This window comes from Melozone crissalis, unplaced genomic scaffold, assembly GCF_028551555.1.
Source record: "Melozone crissalis strain CALT ecotype California unplaced genomic scaffold, PUWL_Pcris_2 ptg000002l_1, whole genome shotgun sequence".
In the NCBI taxonomy this organism is placed as follows: domain Eukaryota; kingdom Metazoa; phylum Chordata; class Aves; order Passeriformes; family Passerellidae; genus Melozone; species Melozone crissalis.
In genome coordinates, this window is record NW_026535780.1 from 20022985 (window position 1) to 20046028 (window position 23044).

Genomic DNA, 23044 nt, shown 5'->3' on the forward strand with positions numbered 1-23044 from the left:
TGGATTTCAGCTTAAAAACAAAACTATGAAATTCAGATAGAAAAAGACTGCCTGTAAGAGTGGGACTACTTTTAATCACAGACATTATGATGGCAATAAGACTTGAGAAAATAAACCAGTCTGTCAGCCACCCAGCTCCTCTTTTCTCCTGGACATCCCAGCAGGAATACTAGTTAGGCAACCCTGGTTAGCATTCGACTTTGCAGGCAATGACATAAGATGATATAATGTTCATGGGTATGTGACAACAATAAGTTTCAGTCGTCCAGAATATGGATTTGAACAGATCTGCAAACAAAGTCCTTTGTAATCCTTAAATTCTCTAAGGCACCTACACCCCCAGCCACTTTTAACACATGTATGTACTTTCACCACATAAATTTAATTTAGTACTATATACACAGTGGAAAGAAACAAGCTCTTCAAGGGGGTGATTTCTAAAGAACAACATATGAGTTATACCAGGTCACAAGAAGAAGTATTTAGACTTTAAATGCTGTACTCCAGACCTAAGTTATAACTATTCAACAAAAGCTCTTACAAAAGGTAGACTACCTTTGGTGATTTGTATGCTGTGTTGTTGCTCAGAGAAGTCAGTGTGGAAATTCTGCATCCATTAGAGGCAGTAAAAATTCCCTACAGCACCAAGACCCTTTTATTTGGTTAGCTCTGAAACAGTTCATAGTTAGAAAGTTATCCAGACTTCAAATGTGAAAACTAGGGCTTGAGACAGAAGCCACATATCTATTACTACTGCATACAATTCAATAAAACAGCAGGAGAACACATCTTTGTAAATATTTTTCCAGATAATAATAGAAAATCCTTACAAGTGATTCCAAACCTTTTCATGCTTATATGGTATAAATCTGAAGTAACTCCACTGGAATTCATGAAGTTCCAGGGCTGTAAAATCTGTGTCAGTGATCAGAGACTCAAATTTATTAATTTTTGGCATACGTACCAACTTTTCTTTATGTATCTGACTAAATGGCTAGGTGTAATTTAACCAAGAGAATAAGCATTATTTGAATTTATAGGCTAAATGATTGCATGTCCTGGGAAATACTTCTAGCAGGTGCACTTTCATCTAAAGCAGATTTAGCTGGGGCATCATTGCTAAGATTGTTGGCACCCGGCTCTTTATTGTATAACAGTCTAGTAAGAGTTATGGCTAAAGAACAAACCGGGGTTGGAGCAGACAATGTGCATTAGACTCTGGGTATCTGTAAACCCAACACATCCAGCTGCATTCTAGGCATTAAAGAGTTATATATACCCACTGGAAGTGTACCATGGTTCTGGCAGAAGTTCAAGAATCTCTGAATTTTTATCATCCCCAGAAGACTTGTTTAATAACCAAAGAGGATGAAAATAGGGTTAGTATATCAGTCTTTTTTTTTTTTCTTATATAACAAGGCTTCTTTAAGCAAGGAAATTGAATTTTCACTCTGAAAACCCTAAATTATCTTCCAAAGACAAAACCTGCAGAAAAGCCACACTGGAACAATCTCAGGGAAAAAAAATTGATCTAAAAGGCAAACCAGAAAGTTAATGAGGTAAACAAAGAGAAAAATACATAGTCATGGATACAATATCAAAAGTATATGAGAAGAGGCATAACCCCAAGAGTTATTCAGAGACTTTGAAACTGATTGCAGACAGAAGAGAATTAAATGCAACACAATACAATAGGTAATTTTTGCAGCCAATAATTAATAAGTAGTTCATTGGTATAAACTGTCCATTCACAGTACATCAGTTTAAATGAACACATTCTGTGCTGAAAACTCATGACACTTTCAATACCCTCCTTATTTCACAAAAGTTAGAAGAACTGATGCAGCACAGGTTCTGATATTAATTACTCCCCTTTGTCTTTGTATTATTCCAGACTCAAGTGGCTTTGAAAACAGAATCAGCCTTTGTTTCTAAAATGCTAAATATGCATAGCAGGCACTACACACCTGAGACAGAGACAGATTAATTTCACAAAACACCTCCACAACTGTAATAACCCAAGCCCTGTTTTGTAGCGGATCTCACCAATCTCTTACTCAAACATCCTGGGAGGATTGGGGGCCTGGCTGTGGTCACCTGCAGGGATCTAAGTGGATTCAGCTCCTTTGAGTTCAAAGTGTTCACTGCTTCTTTTTTCTGGATCTTTTCACTTTGTTCCCATATTTGTTTTTGAGGCTCACTTTAGTGTTGCTTTTCCTCTCTCAGCTGTTACACTACTTTCTTTGTCTTTCTAGGGACATTTTCCCCAAATTTCCTGGTTTGTTCCTTGTGTCTCATATGCAGCACATGGCAGCACCTATGCTTGACTTCGCAAGAGAAAAATTCTCAAGAAAAATGTTCCTACACTTACTATAAGCCATGTCAGCTACCATTTGTTTGTCCCACCTTCCTTGAAAGCTCACCTTTAATAAATGAGGCTATTATCAGCACCAAGGCCTGGCACGGCAGGTGTCTGTGGCATTTCAGGCTCACTGGGAGGTGCCCAGTAATGCAGCCAATACTTCTTGGTGGCCAAGACAGAGGCATTCAAGACTCCAGCAACTGTGGGTGACACACCAGCCAAAGAAAACCATACCAATGATATTTGTTAGGATTTTGGCTGACTAGAGATTGGAAAAGTACAAGGCCGTGGCTAATTCCAAGTCTTGCACCTGCAAGATAGCGTGTCCTTGGGCCTAGCTGTAGTATGATAACAAATAGTGAAAGAGACATGAGAAAAGAGAGATGTAACCCCTAAGGAATGGGGAAGAGCGGATGTTGTGGTGTAGCCAATAGACAGCGTAGATTACAGAATATTCATGAGTGTATTACTTGCTGTATAAGTGTCTGATGCTCTCTTCAATAAACAGAGCTTGCTGAACACTCATATTGAGTGTCTGAGTCTTCCCTCACCCAACAGATATTCTTCCTACTTCCAATTCATTCCAGTATCTACCACTGTGGTACACAACTATCAAGACCATTCTGTCTGCTTCCATAGCATTTCTGATAGTTATTGAAAATCTCTGTGTTTAAATACTTCTTTTACATCAGACAATTTCTTATTAGTTGCCTTTGGGGTTATATTTTGATGCTGGGTACAGTATTTAATGACTAATCCACCAGAAAACACAGGTGGTTTATACAAAAAAAGCATCCAATAACTGCTACATTTGGGTCAGTAAACACAGTTTGATTGGAGATGTCATTAATTAAATCAGATTCACACGTTATTCTGAAACACACACATCTTTTTCACACACATCCTTTTCATACATAAGCTAATGCTGTTTTCTTATACTTCTGCAGAGTGATCTTAAAATGACACACCAGGCAATCATTAAACTGAGAACTTGATCCTGGATAAAAGTGAATAGTTTCCATCAAATCTGTGCTTGCCACTCTTTATCCATAGCTGAATCCAACACAATCCTTCTGATCTCAGTGGGAAGGACAGTCTCCATCTCAGTGCATCTGCTGCAAGTGCTGTTTGCAACCAAGAACAAGAGACTTTGGTTTGTGTTTTTGTTTTTCCTTTCCATCCTTTCAGTACTTTCAATAACATTAGATCTTTTCATTTGTGGATTGATTTTTTTTTTCTTCCAGACAGGCAACACATCTCCTAAGAATTGCTGTTGCAGTACTGTGGCTTGGCTTCTGTTCAGTTAGGAGGACTTAGAGATCTTGTACAACACTGTAGGGGCCCCAGCATTCATGCTACTGATCTGCCCGAGTTCCCTGTTCCCTGCTTCTCTCAGTGCCATGGCCAACAAGGAGGATCAGCCAGACTCCATATAGGAAGCAGCTGCGCTCAGGGTAGACAAAAAAGATATGTCATGTAGCCTGTGTTAAATACTGGACAAGTTTAAGCACAGTTTTTAAAATTTTATTTTCATATTTCTAGTATCTGTTCATGTAGCCTTTATACCTTGGCCAATATGTCTCTTATTTAAATATGTTCTGGATTCCAACTCCTTTGTTAGAGTGTCTTTTCATCTGGGAATGATTACCTTTCCTGACAAACTTCTCATAGATGTGTTAGTTTTGGCAGGTATGCATGTACCAGCAACCAGGGGAAATCCTGAAATCACAAATTTGAAAGTACTTGCACTCAAACAAGGCCAGAGATGCTGTGATATTTATGATTTTTCTGTCCCAGTCAGGATACATTTTGATTTTTCTGCACAATGAGAGTCAAATCCTCAGCTTCATGATCTTTTCCATGCATTTGAATTTAAAAAATAGAACATGTTTTTCTGGCCTTTCTTCCCCTTTTCAGATTTAGCTGGTGAGGCTGGCCTACTTGACACTTCTAAGAAGTCTCATCTCCTGAAGTGTGTGATTTTTCCCTTTGACTCTCTGTTACTCAGTCTCCAATATTTCATTCTGCCAGGTGCAACAAGCATGCTACTTTATCCATCTTTTGAACATTTGCCTCTAATGTATGCTGGGCTACCTGGTGGTGTGTAGCTGACACTGTCTTTAACATGCCTTGAATCCATCTGTCTGTTGGACCATATGGTTGTAATTTATTTGGCAGCCACGCTCCTAATCACAAACGGAGCATCCTCAAGTCTCTTCTATTCCAGGAGATGCACTAGTTCCTCATTCCAGCATTAGGATTATTGGGAGATTCATTTCTCAGACCTTCCCTTGCTGCTTTACAACCTCTTTCAGAGCCATCCTCAGCATTCAGCAGTTCTCTCTGCGGATGTCCAGCAATGCAAAGCCTTTGTGCAAACCCTAATGCCAGACACAATCATTTATAATTTTTCCTGTGACATACAGACCCAAGTCATAGCCAGCTTCTGTCAGAAAACATCTGTCCTTTCATTGTCTGAGCAGCTGTGCTGGCTCTCTTCCTGTAAGTTGGAAATACTTCAGTCAATTGGTGAAAATATTATAAGTTTGGAGTAAGAAGGGTCCATTTCACAACCTGCTCTATTATCTAGACAACCTCTTGTGAGTTTATTACTTTTGCATGTAACTGGTGGTCATAAATGTTATATTTCTAACACACATCACTACATCTTCACTTATCTTAGACCATCAGGCACCACTTCATAATCTCGTCAAGGTTTTATTCATTCCTGAATTTCCCTGAGGGTTAGCACATGTTAACAACCTGGTCTGTGTGTTTAGGCACTGTCAAGTTTTTATCTAAGTTGATATGCTTGTGACACCATACCACTTTCTATCCCAAACTATCCCACCAAATTGGAGACAGTTAGGTCTGGTGTTTGCAATACTATCTTTCCAAAACTCTCTGTCCTTCCTTGAGGTGATAGAGCAGGCCATCTCTTGAAGGCTTACAGCCTTGAGTGCTGAAGCTGGAGCAGGGGTGCTGTTTGCTGACTGCACACCATTTTCCTGCAGAGCAAGAGCTGGTGCCTCACTGTACAATCTGAAACGGGATCCCAGCAGAGCCTGATCCACCAAGAAGTCTTTTAATGATGCCATCTGTAAACCTGAACATAAAGCAACAGCAACTTTTCCTGGATCATTTTGCTAATATTTACAGTTCCTATCACACACCCCATGCGAGGTGTTTCCCCTCCATCGTAATTTGGGCCACCTACAAACCAACCAAAATACTCAATTTCTTGGCTTTGTCAATTTTACAGTACCATCCAAAAAGACTGGTTTCTGTGGTTTTGGTTTGAGCAGGAAGCCCTCATAGCCTTACATTGCTTTTTCTTCATCTATTAACAGATCAAAGACAGAGACAGCGATGATGGAGACAGAGCCTGACCTCCTCCACTTTGTTTAGCTGAGGCAGTGTCCACTTGTTTATCCCAGGGTCTGATGTGACTCTTACAAGCCTTTCCTGACAGCAGATGCATCACCAGGTGTGTCACAGGTGCCTCTTTGAGTTCCATAGCTGACTGGATGGGAGGGACATACATTTGAAGTGTGAATTGCTAACTTCCAGTTATTTCTAATCTATTTTGTAGTAATGAGGAGATAACTGCTCCTGTTTCAAAACAAAGTTATCTTGGCACTTCCACCTTCCTTGCATTCAGAGAGGGAAACTGTGATCCTTCAAACCCCTAGTCCTGCCTGGGAGCCTATCTTTCTCACTTCACTTAACTTACAAGCCCACCCAGAAAAGCCAAATCTGATGCCAGAGTGATAAATGTGGGTAGTGGGTAATCAAGAGCTGAGAAAAAAAAGTCCATCCTCCAACAGACAAGCTTTACTGGAACATGCACAACTATGCAGAGCTAAGCACTGACATGTAGCCTCTGTTAATAAACTCTCACCAGTCTGTTGGCCAGATGTCCTGTGAGTCATGAGACTCGAGATGCTCTACAGCAGAGATCATGCAGATTCAACTCCTTAAAGTTCAAAGCATCCACAAGTTCAAAGCATCCACAACTCCTCTGTTCTGTTCACCTTTCACAATTTTTTTCCATTTCTTTCTTTAAAGCTGGTAATTCCTCATCTTACCTCAGCAGTCACTTTTCCTCCCTGAGCTGTTGCATTCCTTTCTTAATCTTTCCAAAGAGGCTTTTTTGGCTTTCCTTATCTCCTGTTTTGCTTATGGAGTCTTAGATAACACAAAAGCAACAGCTACTCTTGTTCCTGAGGAGAGAGGGAGGGAGGAGGGAAGGTTCAACCATAAAACGATTATGTCAGCTGTTACTTGTGCTGGCTACTTGGCCTGTAGTCTACTGACTTAAAATAAATTATAGATTAATTCAAATTTAGATTTTGATTGTTTAAATCTAGTCATACTAACCCATCACGAGTAATTCTTTGCTTCTTCGGTATTTCAATGATATCAATGCCTTTTAAAATCCAAGCAAATGATGGCTATGAATTCTGCTTATCTGTTTTTCTGTTGAAGTATTTAAAATATTCTTGCCCTCATCTTACTGATGCAAGATTTTCCTTTACATAACTGTCATTCCTGCTGTGCCATATCATGTCATCTGGATGCTTTATAACTATTTCTAGCTATTTCATCCAGTTTAACTACTATAAGTTTTATTGACTTTTCTAGAATCATCCCCAAATTTGCTGCTATTCTCTTTCAGAGTGTGGTGGTTTTAATCACTTGCAGTTCCAATCTAGGTCACGTGTTATTGCAGGAAGCTTTAACCATATCCTCATTACTGGGTGTCTTGACATTTCCTGGGTGCTCCCCCAGAGTCCTGAAGGTATTTTGCCATTGCCTTTAAAAAATTGTTCATTCCCATCATTCCATCTTTACCTGACACAAGTAAGATCAACATGGTGAACCCCCTGACACCTTCTGAAGAGGGGACCTATACAAAGAAATTATTCAGGTTTTTGGCAGACTGTGCATCTTGTCATAACCATTTATTATTCTTCAAAAGCTTGCAAAAACCATCACTTCCTTTATGGGTTTGATGTTCTTGATATACTTAAAAGTTTCTGGTTGTTTGCGCTAATGTCTCCATGGAGTGATTCACTATATCCCATTTAATTAGGAGAAAAAAATGAGACTTTAATTAGTATGTACTCCAGACAACACAAGGAAACAATTCAAATATGTAAACGCATGTTAAAAAACATGGAAAAAAGAAACATGATTAGAAACAGTTGGCATGGATTTGCCAAAGGCAAATTCTGCCTAACATGATAGCTTTGTATGGTTAAATGACTGGCACAATGGGCAAGAAGAAAGCAGTAGGATAATTTACACAAGACTTCACCAAAATCTTCCTTTTATGGTCATCTCTCGCCAAGCTGGTGAGATATCGTCTGGAAAAGCAGATAATGAAGAGAAAATAGTCTAGATCACCAGGCTAAAAGGGTTGTGATTGGTGGTACAAAGCCCAGCCAGCAGCTCATTACCAGTGTCAGCCCTTAGAGATTGATACTGGGGCCAATACTGCTCATGACAGACCCAGAAGATTCTCAGTAAATGCAGAGATGATCAAACTGAGTGGAGCAGTCAATATGCTGCAGGCAGAGTTGCTATGCAAAGACTTCAGCAGCTTTGAGAAAAGGGCTGGCAGGAATCATATGAAGTGCATAGAAGCCAAATGCCAAATCCTTCAATACTAAGCAATAATACAATCTGGGCAAATAAAGTGGTAAAAACCCTGAAGTTTTGCCAAAAAGGACTTTGGTGTTTTGATAAGCAGTACAATGAACACCACCAACACGTTAGTCTGTTCTAACAGGAGTGTAGCCAGCAGGTTGGATCAAGTGGTTCTTCCTCTGTTTGGCACTAATAAGCCTGGAGGACTATGTCCAGGAGGTGTTGCCAGTCCCAGAAAAACACAGACATAGTGAGCAAGGCCAGTAAAGGGCAGTCAGTATAGTCAGGGCTGGAGCACAAGAGGCATGAGGACAGGATGAGGAACCTGACTTCCATCTGCCTGGACAAAGGCACACTGGAGCATTTTACTGCTATCTTCAGCTGTCTGATGGCAGAGTACAAAGGAGATGCAGAAACTCTTCCCAGAGGTGAACAGAGAGGTGACCAAAGGCAGAAGACACAAGTTGGAACATACAAAATTCCCATTAAATATTAGGATAGCCTACTACAAGGGCTGTGAAACACTGGACCCTAAGGGTTTATGGATCCCTCATCTTTGGAGATGTTCAGAACTTAATGAGACATTGCTAAATAAGTTGATCTATTTGGTCCTCCTTCAAGACTTCATTCCAACCTCCTTCTATAAATATCATACATCCACCTTGGTAAGTCCCAGCTTGCTTCCACTTTCTCTGAGAATTTTCTTTACAATCAAAAAGTTCCGAAATGACTCCTATTCCTGCAACATTATATTTTTTGCATTGACAGCCCTGCTTGAAACAAACTGGAAGGGCTGAGAGGGTGCACCCCATTAACAGGAATCAACAGCTTCCATGAATCAGATGATTTCTCTGAGTCAGAAGCCGGGCAATTCTCAGCAGCTGGTTGTTATAAATAGAACCTATATATATGGTACCTAAGGTAAAGATGGTTCAGGTATGTCTTCTCTAAAACAATTGCATTTCATAGCTGATATTTGAGCTTAACCTCCATTCTCTCCCATTATTAGTAATCAGTAGAAGGATTAGTAGAGATAATTCACTCTCAATGTAGTGAGATGGTGACACAGTTTTAGGGGGTCTCCTTCCCACAGATCAGATCACATTCTGATCTCCTCTTGACATTTGAAATTTTTCTCTCAGGCAGCCCAGCATGACTGCCGAGTGACTGGATTTCCACTTTGGTAACTGAGAACATTGACTGTTGTGTTCCATCCATTCTCCCTCTGCTTTTATGAGAGGAAACAGCAACACTACATAGCCCCTATTATTTACACAAGGCTGGGGTTTTTTCTCCAGAATAGATTATATTAACACAACACATGTTAATTCTGCTACACTTTTGAAGGAGAAGAAGTAGATTTGCCATTTATACCTTAGACTTCTGCATTGTCTGAAACAAAACAAAACAAAAAAATCCTCAAGTCTTCTTTAACGTAACATTACAATTAACTAAAAAATTGTCTCCTGACTTGAAGGGACAGGAGTTATCCAAATAAAGTAAACAAGTATCTTTCTCTGCAGTGGAGCCAAAAACACCCTGCTGGTTTACATCTCAAGGGGGAAGCCATCCACTGGGATTCTTTGATGTCTTTTAAAGACAGCAGACTTCTCTTTGGCAAAGTCCTTAAAAGGGCTTCTTTCCTCTACAAAAATTTGTGGTTTTTTCACAGAATGCTTAAGAACACAGTAAGACTGTAAGACTTCTATCCCTTCATTAAATTTTGTTGAAATTGGTCAGACAAACATTAAGGCACTAAGGTAGCTATATTCATACACCTTCACAAACATAATTCACATACACATGTATTCCCATTACCACATGAAGTCTTATTTCCTTAAGCAAGCAAAATAAAGATATCTTCACAGAAAAATGCAAAAAAAAGCCCCAAGAATAACACTCATCCTCAGTACTTTTATTATCAAAGTTTTTTTTCAAGCAATAATTAAAGAGCAATCATCAATAATTCATTAGAGCAGTCTACCAACCAACTACTAACAGAGGTAGCTCACAACTATAGTATAAAACTCCAGTAGAAAAAAAATAAAGAAAAACAAGGCAAATAACCACCTTTTATTTATGTTATTCATACTCTTCCAATTATGAAAATCCATTTCAGGGATGATGATCCCAGCAGGATTACAAAGGGTCTGTGTCAACACTTCCAGCTGTTCCAGCCCTCCCCAACAAACACATAGAGTCTCAATTAAGGAAAGTTCCTTACAATCACCCCCACTTGCAGCTCCCCACCTAGCTGAAGAGAACTTCAGGTAGTAATATTCTCCTCTACCTCCATGACCAAGGACAATAAAGGATAGGCCATGGCACCACCCGTGCCTGCTATCGAACTCATACTTCCATCTCTGCCTGCAAGGCAAGTATTAAAAATAGCTGGAAACACTGACAGCTCTAAGTCAGAAATTCATGGGAGGGTTCTTAAGCTGGCTGTGTTTTCACTCAGCAATTTCCAACCTTCTCTGTGCCTGTGCAAACAAGCAGCCCATCACACCCAGCCACCCCCACATCTTCCCCAGCCCTGCTTGCTGCCCCGAGCTTTTGCCGCTGGTGCCGCGGGACCGTCAACCTTCGTCACTGGGGACTGTGGGGAGTGACATCCCACATGAACCAGGCTTGCTGCTGCTGGAAGGTCAGCTTCTGCTCCATGTACAATGGAAAAAGCTGAAGGTCCTGAAGCCCATTCCAGTACTAAAACTTAAACTGATGTACAAACCAATACAATGGAATCACTGCAAGTATGTACTGTGGATGCTGTCAGACCCACTTAAACTGAGGCTGCAACTCTTTGTTTGTGAGGATATCCATCAATCCAGCCAAGATTCAGTCAATGTGAAAGGATATTTGCAGGTAGATTTCCAAGTGCAACTTAAAACTGACTTGGTTAAATTAAGGTAAGTTTTGAACCTAGAACAGGAATAAATTACTAGTATGATCTTTCCAACTGCCAGAGTAAAAAAATTATATATTCTAAAGAGTACTAATCATCTGAAAGAATTCTAAAATTATTCTAAGTGAAAATTATCATCTCTATGGGAGATGAAAGTTATAGAGGCAAGCTTCATTAAAATGCATAATTAGGTACAGGAGATACAAAAGACTGATCATAAAGCAGCACAAACTAAAGCCCTGAACTACTGAAAGTATTCCTGAAGGATTATCCCAGAGTCTTATAAAGGTGATTTGGATTTAATCAAGAGATTTTAAACCCGTGAAGAAAATGAGTAAAATTTAGGCTGAAGTTATGCCAATGGGAGCTTGGTAACTTAAGCGTTGTAAGAAATGTTCTACATTTATAATATAAAGGGAAATTTTCACACTGGCATTCAGGATGAAAGAAGTATATATCAAATCTAACTTATTTTTATCTGTTTTTCTGTAATTTCATAGCAGGAAGGGTGTTTTCTCTCCAACCTTCCTTCTATCCATCAGCTCCATTCCTCTCAAGTATTTTGGTATTTTGGTCAATACCAAAATTTCACAAAATCACAGAATGGTCAGATGGAAAGGGAGCACAGTGGGTCATCTGGTCCAACCTCCCTGCTCAGGCAGGGCCATCCCAGAGCACATGGCACAGGATTGTGTGCAGAGAGTTCCTGAATATCTCCAGTGAGGGAGACTCCACCACCTCTCTGGGCAACCTGTTCCAGTACTTGGTCACCTGCACAATAAAGTTCTTCCTCATATCCAGGTGGAATTTCCTGTGCATCATTTTCTTCCCACTGCCTCTTGTCCTAGTGCTCAGCATCACCATGAAGAGCCTGGCTCCATCCTCTTGACACCATCCCTTCAGAGACTGATAAACTTTGATGAGTCTATCAGATGCCTCCTCTTGGGCTGAGCAGAGGGGCAGGGTCACCTCCCTGGACGTGCTGGCCATGCTCTCCTAGTGCACCTCAGGATACCTTTGGCTTTATTGGCCACAAGGGCACTGCTGGCTTGTTGCCCTCCGGGTCCTTCTCTGCAGAGCTGCTTCCAGCAGGTTTGTTCCCAGCCTGTACTGGTGCCTTGGTTGTTCCTCCCCAGGTGCAGGACCCTGCATTCACCTCTGTTGAGTTTCAGATGGTTTTCTCTGCCCATCTCTGCAGCCTTTCAAGATCCTTCTGAAGGGCTGCTCTGCACTCTGGGGTATTGGCCGCTCCTCCCAGCTTTGTGTTGTTGGGGAACTTGCTGAGGAGGCCTCTGCTCCTTCATCCAAGTTATTGATGAAAAATTAAGAACTACTTTTATAAAACTACTATTTGACTAGTTTGAATTTATTAATTTCATTTCCCAGATTAACTTCTGCAGGATATTTCAGTAAGGAAAGGCTTCTTTTTAAGCAGCTAAACTCAAGTCCTTACTGTTGTCTGTGTCACAAAAGCAAAAGTCACTGCATGACTCTCGAGAGTTCCCAGTAATGCCAGAAGAACAATGCAGGTCAACACCAAATCACCCACAGGGTGCTCTTCTCTTGAGGCTGTGCCAGGAGGCTCTGCACATACTTACATCACCTCAGTGACACAGCAGCTTTTTACTTTCCCTGGACTACACATTCATCTTGTACTCCAAAGTAGACTTCACTGAGTGCTATTTTGCCATCAGCTTCTCATCCCCATGCACCCCAACCACGACCAAGGTTACCACCAGGCAGGACTGCAGCAGCAGCATTTGGTTGGTCAGTGGTCCTGGCACTCACAATATTCTCATAAAATGTTGCACTGTCTCTGTCCAGCCTGTAAATCCTTGCAAAGCATGTGCACATCTACACTGAGCTCTGAGAGTACACACTTGGATGTCACAGGATTGCCTGTCCACACTGTTGCACTGCACAGAGAGATGCTGTGTGGTTTTTTTCCTTATATTCAGCCAAGAGATGTTCACTCTGCCAGTTGTTAAATATTCTGTCTTAATGAGAATATTTCTATTTTTCACTAAAAGTGAGCAATTTCTACAAGCTGCAGAGTTATCATTTTCTATTACATACATATATTAGATCTAATTTGCAAATATATATAAAAATTCTTTAGGGATGAAAATCGTGCTTATCTTAAACTACACCATACACTCCACATACAATATTTTTCCAAGAATTGGTGTGTACTTCCCTACCCATCATTTATTAATAGGCTTGCCATCTGTATTCATCTTTAAATTCCACCAATTAATATTCTCAAGCCTGGAAACACTGTGGGTACAGCTTTCATAATATGCAAAATCTGATATGCAATTCATTTTACACTGAGGAATTTAACCCAATACCAAAGAGATTGTAAAAAGAGATTTGTTGCAAAGACTTAAAATAAATGGATATAGTTGGATGAGACAACTTTCACAGGCATTCACTTAAACACTAAACTTCACTAGCTGCACAGAGTTAACAAATGTGCTACAAAGCTCTTCAACTCCCACACAAGCTGACTCACACATGATAACAAAACTATTAGTTCTTGAAAGAACTCTTTATTTTTCTTTATTGTTCCAATGACTTCCCCAGTTTTGAGGGGCACAATTTCAGAAGTGTACACTAAAGAGAGTGATGTTTGGAGATGGATGGGTGACCAGGTTATAAATGAAGGAAAATAGCTGTGAGACAAGTAGTTTATGTCACCACCCCAGCTGCAAAATTCATCCAAAACTCAATAATTTATCCAGCTGTATCCATTATTTTTCCCACCAGCTAGCAGCCCATCCAAAGCAAGCACAACCATTGCTGTTCAGTTACTTCTTTTCACTGCATCCCTCTCATCTCATCCTTTTTTTGTTGCTGTCATTTCATAACTTGTGCTATACGTCCTCAGTTAATTTGCCCACACTACTCATTTGTGGTTTTAAGTGCCATTTCATGTGACTCACCCGCTCTCTTATAATACTTTTTCATCTCTATTCATCTAGAGTGAAGGAGCTTTGTTTTCTGATGGATCCATACAGATCTGTCAAATGTGCATCTGAAGGCAATGCTCAGAAATGTCAAATTTAGATCAGATATGTCTTCGTTTTAATTTTGATTTGTTTCTATTTTTATTGATATCCTCAAAAAAAGACCTTACAGTTATTTCTAGGAACATTATTTCTTTGCTTTGTGTATTACATCTGAATGTATTTTTACTAAAAGCAGTGACTTGTAAAGCAGGTAACACAAATGCAGGCTTGTGTTTTCATTCTATTTTTGTACGAATAGGGTCCAAATATAGATAAGTAATGAAAATAAAATAACAAAATCTCTGAGTGTTCTTGTCTTTTAGGCTGTATCCAATCTGGGGCACCTTGGAGCACTTCCAATCTCCTTGAGCTGTAATATGCACTCCAGAAATTTGGACTTGGGCAAAAGGCAGGCACACACACCAGCTCCTTCACCCTGAAGGAGCCTGTTTTCCCTGGAGTGAAAGCCAGAACACATGAGTCAGAGCTACCCATGACCTGAACCTTCAGGGGACTGTGACTGCAGGGATGCTGCTGAACCACACGCACCAATTCATTTACACACAACACTAGAAAAATAAACAAAATTATTGGACCATGTGAGATATTCCCCCTTGTCCTACACTACAGGCTCTTGTTAGAAGTCCCTCTCTGTCTTTCTCGTAGGCTACCTTCAAGTACTAGAAGGCTGGGATTAGGTCAACTTGAAGCTGTCACTTATCCAGGCTGAAATATCCAAATTCTCTCAACCTTTCCTCATAGGAGAGGTGATCCATCCCTCCAATCATCTTGGTGGCCTCCTCTAGACTTGCTCCAACAGATCAATGTCTTTCCTGACATTGTCTTTCCTGACCCAGAGGTGGATGCAGCATTCCAGGTGAGGTCTCAGAGCAGAAGGAAGAGGGGCAGCATCCCCTCCCTCGGTGGCCTCACACACCCACCTCTTCTGCTGCAGCCCAGGACACGTTTGCCTTTCTAGGCTGCAAGAGCACATTGCCAGGTTCATCCAGCCTCTCACCCACCAGCAACCCCAAATCCTTCTCAGCAGGGCTGCTCTCCATCTGTTCTTCCCCAGAACCTTCCTCCTTAAGTCTTGTTAAACTTTCATGAGATTCCCATAGGCCCACTTCTAGAGCTTGTCCAAGTCTCTCTGGACAGCATCCCCTCCTTCAGATGTGTCAACTGCAGTTCTCAGCTTGGTGTCATCTGCAAATTTGCTGAAGCTACACTCAATCCCTTTGTCCATGTCATTATTAATGATATTAAATAACACTTTTCCTAATATGGTCTTCTGAGGATCATCCACTTCCATAAGTGGATATCACTTGTCACTGATATCCACTCAACTTTGAGCCGTTAATCACTACCCTTTGTACATGACTCTTTGACCACTTCCTCATTCACCAAACAGTCCACCCACCAAATCCCTCTGCAATTTAGAGAGAAGGATGTTGTAGGGGACTGTGTCAATGATTTTACAGAAGTCCAGATAAATGACATCTGTAACCCTCCCCTTGTGCACTGATGTAGCCATCCCATCATAGAAGGCCAGTAGTTTGCTCAGGCAGGACTTGCCCTTGGTGAAGCTTTGCTGGATGTCTCAAGTCACCTCCCTGTTCTCCATGTGCCTCAGCATAGCTTCTAGGAGGATCTGTTCCATGAAAATTCATTACTGTGTGTGGTGAGGCTGACTAGAGAAGCTGTGGATGTGCTATCCCTGAAAGTGTTGAAGGCCAGGTTTTGGAGCTCTGAGCAACCTGGTCTAGAGGAAGGCGTCCCTGCCCATGTTAGGGGGGTTGCAACTAGATGATTTTTAAGGTCCCTTCTAACCCAAACCATTCTATGATTCTGCAATTCTGTGGATTAAGTCTTGTACAGGTATCTCAACCAGAAAGTCAGGAACATCAAAAAGTACAGAACAAAAATTGTTATAAGAGAAAGCCTGCTGTTATCATGAAAGAAAGGACAAACAAACTACCCAAGTAAACATTTGTGGGAAACTGTAAAACAGAGGAGTACAAAGTGGGCTCCAGGAGAGAGCTGGGCAGAGGAAACCAAGTGCCAGTCACGTACAGAAACAGCTGATGATATGCCTGAAATGTGTAAAGATGGAAAGGATGGAAGAAACAGAAGACTGAGTGTCTAAATTTAGATTAAGGTTAAATTTGAGTTTGGATAGTGATGTGAATTGCTCAAGTCTGGTTATGGGGAAATTACAGAAGGGGAAGGAGGGAATGCAGTAGGTTTTTTGATCCATCCTGCCATCAAGAATGAGAATTCCTGGATTAGTCTTGAAGAGGATGAAGAGAAACAAACAAAAGTCTGTGCTGATCTGTACATTGATATGTAGAAATAAGATTAACTGCAGCTACTACTTGATCTATTGATTAGATGCCACAAGATGATGAACTGCAAGCTAATGGCAAGCTATTACCCAATTCAGTCCAGGAGCAGTGGAGTAAATCAATACGTAGCAGATATCTGACTTCTATTGCTGGTTTGCAGGGAGGGAGACCTGTAAGTTGCTACATTCTTTTAGGTATGTACAATACAGATATGCACCTTAGGAACTAAATTTGGCTCTTAGATCTCATAGGACAAATGGTTTTTTCTTCAGTGGAATGACTGCATGATCATTATTACAGTCTTAATGCCAGAAGTATCCCTCACTTCATTGCTCAAGCTACAAAATGGATTTCTACCTCAGAAGTAAAAGGAGAAAAGTCTCTACAGAAGATGCAGATAATACCTGGAACTTTACCATTACTGGAACAGCCAGCTTAAGTCAACTGAGGAATTCTCATTGAAATTCAGGAGTATGGGGCTTTCATCCTGTCCCTTATGCAGAGATTAGACCTTCCTGCTCTTTAAACTTAATGAATTTTGACCATGTTTATGACATTATTTCTAGAAGGTGGAAGAAGAATATTTTTGTAAATGTCACTTTGAATATTTGGAGGTTTATAGCACTCTCAAGTTGAAAACCCAAATTGTAGGATCAGCAATATCAGTGACCAGATGTCATATACTTCAGTGCTGGAGATGAATATGATATTAGTGTCTCTCCAGATTTAAAAACTCCTTGAGAAGGGGTTTATAAAAATTTTTAAAAGGAAGCTATCAGTTCAAAATGCTATTGCTTCAAATTAACACATTTCCTTGAAATAAACAATGGAAAAACATGGACATGCTGCAACAAGACCAGTGAAGAGCTACCAGTATGGTTGGGAGCTGGTACAAAGACAGGATGAGAAATCTGAATTTGTTCTACCTGCAGGAAGAAGGCTCAGTGGAGAATCATACTGTTGTCTTCAGCTACCTGATGGAAGAGTGCTGAGAAGATGGAATCACTCTCTTCTCAGAGGTGCACAGCAATGCAAGCAGAGGCAACAGGCACAAGCTGAAACATGCGAAATTTCCATTAAAGATTAGAAAAATCTCTTTCACTGCAAGGGTGGTCAAGCAGTGGGCCACGGAGCCCTGAGAAGTTATGGATTCTCTGTATTTGGAGCTGTTCACAATTTGAGTGTATATGGCTCTAAGTAATTTGATCTAATTGGACCTGATGTCCACAAACTAATCTATTTTGAGCCTGCTGACACTGTGTACACTGTGTACAGACTTCTGTAGCAGCTAAATCCAGAAATTCCCTGTCTTTGAAGTAAAAAGAGTATTGTTTCATGTTTTATTCCAGTCCCCTAGTGGCTTCACCAAGCTCCCTCTATAACTCAAGAAATTTGTTAAAAAGTCATTCTGCGTTCAGCTTATCCAATATCTCCACAATTTCCAAAAGTTTAATCAACTGCAACCCCAACCTTCTTGTCTTCCTGTTTGAAGTGTATCAGCCTTTACAGTTTCTCCTCATAAGGAAACTGCTCCACCCTCTTAACCATCTTACCTGTCTTTGTACCTTCTCCACACTGTCCTTGATATGCAGAGACCAAAATGGCATTCAGAATCCCCTGTCTTATTCTGGATACCCTTTCTGATGATTTCCAACATTCTGTCAGCTATGTTTGCTGCTTCACATCAACAAAAAATTCTATTTGGTTTAATGATGAAATTAAAATTATTAATCCCATCATGCCATGCATTAGTCTTCCTGAGCTACACTGTGAGCTCATTTATTTACCTCAGCCTGAGTCATAAATTCATAGGATGGTTTGGATTGGAAAGGACCTTAAAGATCTCCTAGTTCCAGCCCTTCTGCCACAGGCAGGGACACCTTCCACTAGACCAGGTTACTCAGAGTCCCATCCAGCCTGGCCTTGGACACCTCCAGGGATGGGGCATCCACAACTTTTCTGGGCAACCTGTTCCAGTGCCTGGCCACCCTCACAGTAAAGAATTTCTTCCTAATATCTAATATAAGACTACTCTCTTTCAATTTTGATACCATCACATAGTGTCACATTTTAAATAAGTTTACAGGTTTCTCATAACAATGAGCATGTCTTCTATTTTATTATGATGTGCCCATAATACTCTTGAGCATCCTGCAGGCCTGATAGGCAGGAATAAGAATAGCAGGTATAGTATTAAATCTGAATTACTGCACTTTAGGGCTAAGATCAACAAATTTTGTTACCAGTTGGTTTACTAATACTCAGAGATTAAAAAAAAAAAAAGTTTTTTAACTGATTATATGGTTGATCCCAAGCAAAGGTGTCAACACTGGAGGTGATTTTGGCATGACAAATCATGCAATTTAGGATTAACTGGGTAATGCAAAAAGAGGATTGTCATTACTGCCATTGGCAGTACTGTCAACAGTAAATTCTAATTTGGAATGCTGTTTATCAGCCTGGTGACCAATTTCCACAAAAAAAAAAGGGGAGGGGGTGGTGGGAAATGCTGGAATTATATAAAAGAACTATTGCAGGGGGTGGTGGGACTGAGGGGAGGAGGAAGAGTCAAAGAGCTCAGGTTATTAACCCAGCAAAAGAAAGTCTCAGATGCGATACAATTTCTCTCTAGGAGTATAAAAGGAGCAACATCAGGGCTGGAAAGAGCTATATAAATCAAAGCAAAACATCAACACAAATGGCCATGAATAAATTTACATCAGAAATTGAAGACCAGAACCAGAAGAATGAGGGCAATGGGTTGCTACAGGAGGATTTAATGTTCAGTCAGTTATTAAAAATTGCTCAGTCTCTCCTAGATCATGCAGACTTGAATGGTTCCCAAGAGCAACCACCTTTTCCAGCTAGGGACAGCCTTGTCCCTTTATCATAACCAAAACTTTACACTCTTTAGCAGCCAAACAGGTCTCTGCTGGAGGAACTGGTCTCAAAAAGAGGTCTCAGCAAATAATAAACCTCTAAAATCCCAGAAACTAGATAGTGAGTAGAAGATCACTCCCATAAAAGATTACACAAAGATACAAAAGATTCAAAACAAGATGGATATTTTTATCTTTAGGGCTATAGAGCTATTCAATCTGCAAAGTTGCTGTTGTGTGTATCTGCCCTGAACTTGTTCCTCTCTTTCTGTCTGTGAAAGCAATGCTATGGAATTCTATTCAGCAACAGATCCGTTTGGTCTCAGCTGGAGAACTTTGTTTAACTGCTTTTTAATAGCTCTTGAGAGGGTGTAGAGAGAAGGCATGTGCACACACATGCAGAAACGGTGTCAGGAAGTATCCTCTTGTGAAAGGACAGGAGCACTAAGCCTGCCCACCCTGGGGAGAGCCTCTGACATCTGCTCACAGATGCTGACAGCCAGGAGGCCATGAAGAGAGAACCTCTCTTGTGGGGATACGACTCAGGCTCTTCCTTCCAAGGAAATGAGACAGTGAACTGTAGACTTTCTTTTCTCAGGAAGCTGAGAGGCCTTTTACACAGGAAGAATTGAAGATCTGGTTCTGGCAGCTCACAAACTAAAATAAAAGGTGAAGTCCTGCCTTCCTGTGATTTATTTTCATATTGCCTGCAAAGTTCACTTTTCACTCCAATATTTCACAGGTCAAATATGGAGAGGAGCACGAAGCATGAATTATCCCTCCCCTCATGCCCCAGAGCTTTTTCTGGAAACCAAGGAGGGTCTTCAAATGTAACTTTTGCTCCTTACAGCTCCTGATGGTGTTAGAAGAAGTAACACTCTGGCATTTATGGGAGAAACCAGCAATTGATTTGATCCATTTTGCTCTCCTTCTTGTTAACAATCATTGCAGCAAAATAATTTCCACTGCAAAAATGGCCTCATAATTTTTTCGGCACTCAGCCTGGGTTATTACTACATACAGCAATCCTACAGAAATGTGGGGAAGCAAATATTAGCCTAGCATACCAGTTAAAGTCTATGAAGTGTGAACATAAATAGATCAATCCAGATTCGATAGCCCTATCCTCAAATTTTTGTTTATTCAGTATTGCTCCAGTCATCCACTTCAACAAAAGGTTCCAGACAGTATGACAAATCATGATTATAGACAGGCTAAGTGCTTCAATTGCCTCTTTCCCCTGGTCTGAGCAAGAAATGATGATCATTTTCCTATGAGAGTTCACAAAACTCTTTCTTATTGAGAAATAAAATGGGTTTTTGGAGAACGTGCAAATGTTCCTGTGAATCAGATAATTCTGCCCCTTGGCAACTTTTCAAAAGTTACCAATATCAGGCAGAAAGTCAAAGAGTTATGAACTGGGTGAGGGCAAGCCCTCCCAGGGAAAGAAGAGAAAAGCTTGAGGATGCATGTATGTGCCCTACAGGGAAGCTTTCAGATCAAGATCCTTTCTGACTCATTTCTGGTGTCAGCTCAGTGTAAGTTAATGATCACTTTGATTTTTCAAAAGAAGCCAAAATTTCTCTCAACTGATTACTAAAGCTGCACAGAGCATACTATTAACCACATAAAGGCCTGATTCTGTCACTAGTAGCAACCAGGCTTGCTGCTCTACCTGCATCTCATAAAAGCCGTGGGGGTTTCCTGCAAACTTAAAAGCCTGCTACAGACACCTCATCTCAGAGGACCTTGAGCCTCAGTAGAATGCCCAGTCTCCAGGGGGACAAGCTCAGGTGTGGGGTCTCTGGTCACACCTTCTCACTGCTGCAAAACTGTGACCAACACCAGTGATACACCAGAAACTCAACGAAAAGCAAAATGTCAACTTTCAATTTTGAAGTTATCCTTCACCCTGTTGCCTTCAAAAGAGTTCCCAGGAGCTGGATGTATTTCCCTGCATGCTTTCCACTGTAATTTCAACCATCAGCCTTCTTTTGCTACCCAGCACGCCTGCCCTGTACCTCACTCAGGGCGTGCAAAGCCAGCAGTTGCCCATGAGGTCTCCGACTTCAGTTTGTGCCAGCAGAGGCAACTTGTAACCAGTGAGGATGACATTCACAGCTGTGCCTCTCCTCTGGAAGGTCATCTGTCCACAAAGCCAATGCTCAGGAGGTGCAAAACCTGGCCGAGCCAGGGGCCTTGAAGGAACCAAGAGAACCCCCACACCTGCTGGACACAGCGGGGCACAGCTGGACACAGCTGGACACAGCTCTCCTGCGGCATCCCTGGCCAGCTGGGGCTGCAGCCTAAGCCCTTAATGAACCTTCTCAGGAAGGTGGTGACTGATTGCATATGGAGCAGAGGACAAAAAGTTTCAGGTGACTCCTTGACTGAAAGGAACTGGTGGAAGTTTCCCAGCCTTGCACAGTACATGGCTCACCAAGGACCAAGCTGCTGACTGGAACTCTCCAATGCCTCCAGACCTCTACATCCAGCTCAGACTTTAACCTCTCTTTCCTATCCTAGCCCATTGCTCCATTACAGCCCAACTCACAAGCACTTCACTGAACCTTCTTATTGAAGTTACTTTCCATCCACAAAGACAGATATCTGTAAGTGGTCATACAGCTGCAATTTCAAAATAAAAATTAAAAAAATGTGCCCCAACAAACCAAGTGAGGTGATGAAACAGGCAGTTAGTTTAACTTCAAACCAGAGTAAAAATATCAAGCTCCTACTCAGAGAGCACAAGATTGACAGCAGAGAAAATCCTGTTTAGTTCTGCTTGCATTTTCTCCAGCAGAAGTATAGAACCAGTGCAACAAGTGTAATTTAGTATCATTTAATTATTCAGGTAAGTGTCCTCTCTACTTTTATTGGCTGTTACCCTGAAATAAGATATTGAATTTTTAGAAGGAAAAACAAGAACTTGTGAACAGAGATGCTTAAAAAACCCCACCCAACTGATTAAACCAGTATTAGCTCTTTTAAAATATAAGAAAATGTTATAAAAATACAGTTATGTTTAGCATATCATTCACTTTCTTGTTAAGTATGCATTCCTATTACTATGAAATAAAAGGTTAAATTAACAAAAATGATAAAATGTCATTATTTAAATTATATTTAACATTTGTAATACCGTTCACTCTGTTTTGGTTTTCTAATAATTTCTTAGACCTCTTTGCATATAAAACCAAAATAAATTTAATTGAAGTTCATCTTTAGCACAATCAGTCTTCAGCAAATTTCTGCAAACTCTCCCAAGAATATTTGCACCAGGAATGTATCCTCCTGCTGCCATACCAGAGACAAGAAGGGACTTTCTAACTTCCAAAACAAGACCAAACACTCAACTGAATCCCTCAGACATGCTAGTTGTCCAACCATGCTTCTAATTTTCTAAATTACCAGCATTTTTTTCACCATCACTTTCCATTTTTCTCCTCCTTTTCCATGAAGCATGCTTTATGTACAAATGCCTACGGCCAATATTTGTCACAAGCTTTTTGTGGTAATTCACCATTCAACAAATTATGTTTTAAGCTTCAGTACACACAAACCCAAACTGTTTTCATTTTAAAAGTGTATCCATAGAAATCTTGTAGCACATTGTAAACTGTCACTGGAAATATTTCTGTGTTTTCTATATTTTCATTTTCCTGGTAGAATATAAAATTGCAGTTGTGCAATTCATACCTAACAGTAATTTATATGAGATAAAGAACATTTTAAGGTTCTTTCAAATGAATAATATAGAATTAACCACCTTGTGGGGACGTGCTTCATTATTTTCTCATCTTCAAGGCTGACAACACTAAATCTCCCTTGTAATTTTTAAACTCTTTGACAGACAGGATGCAGTGTCTACACACAACCTCAAGAAAAAA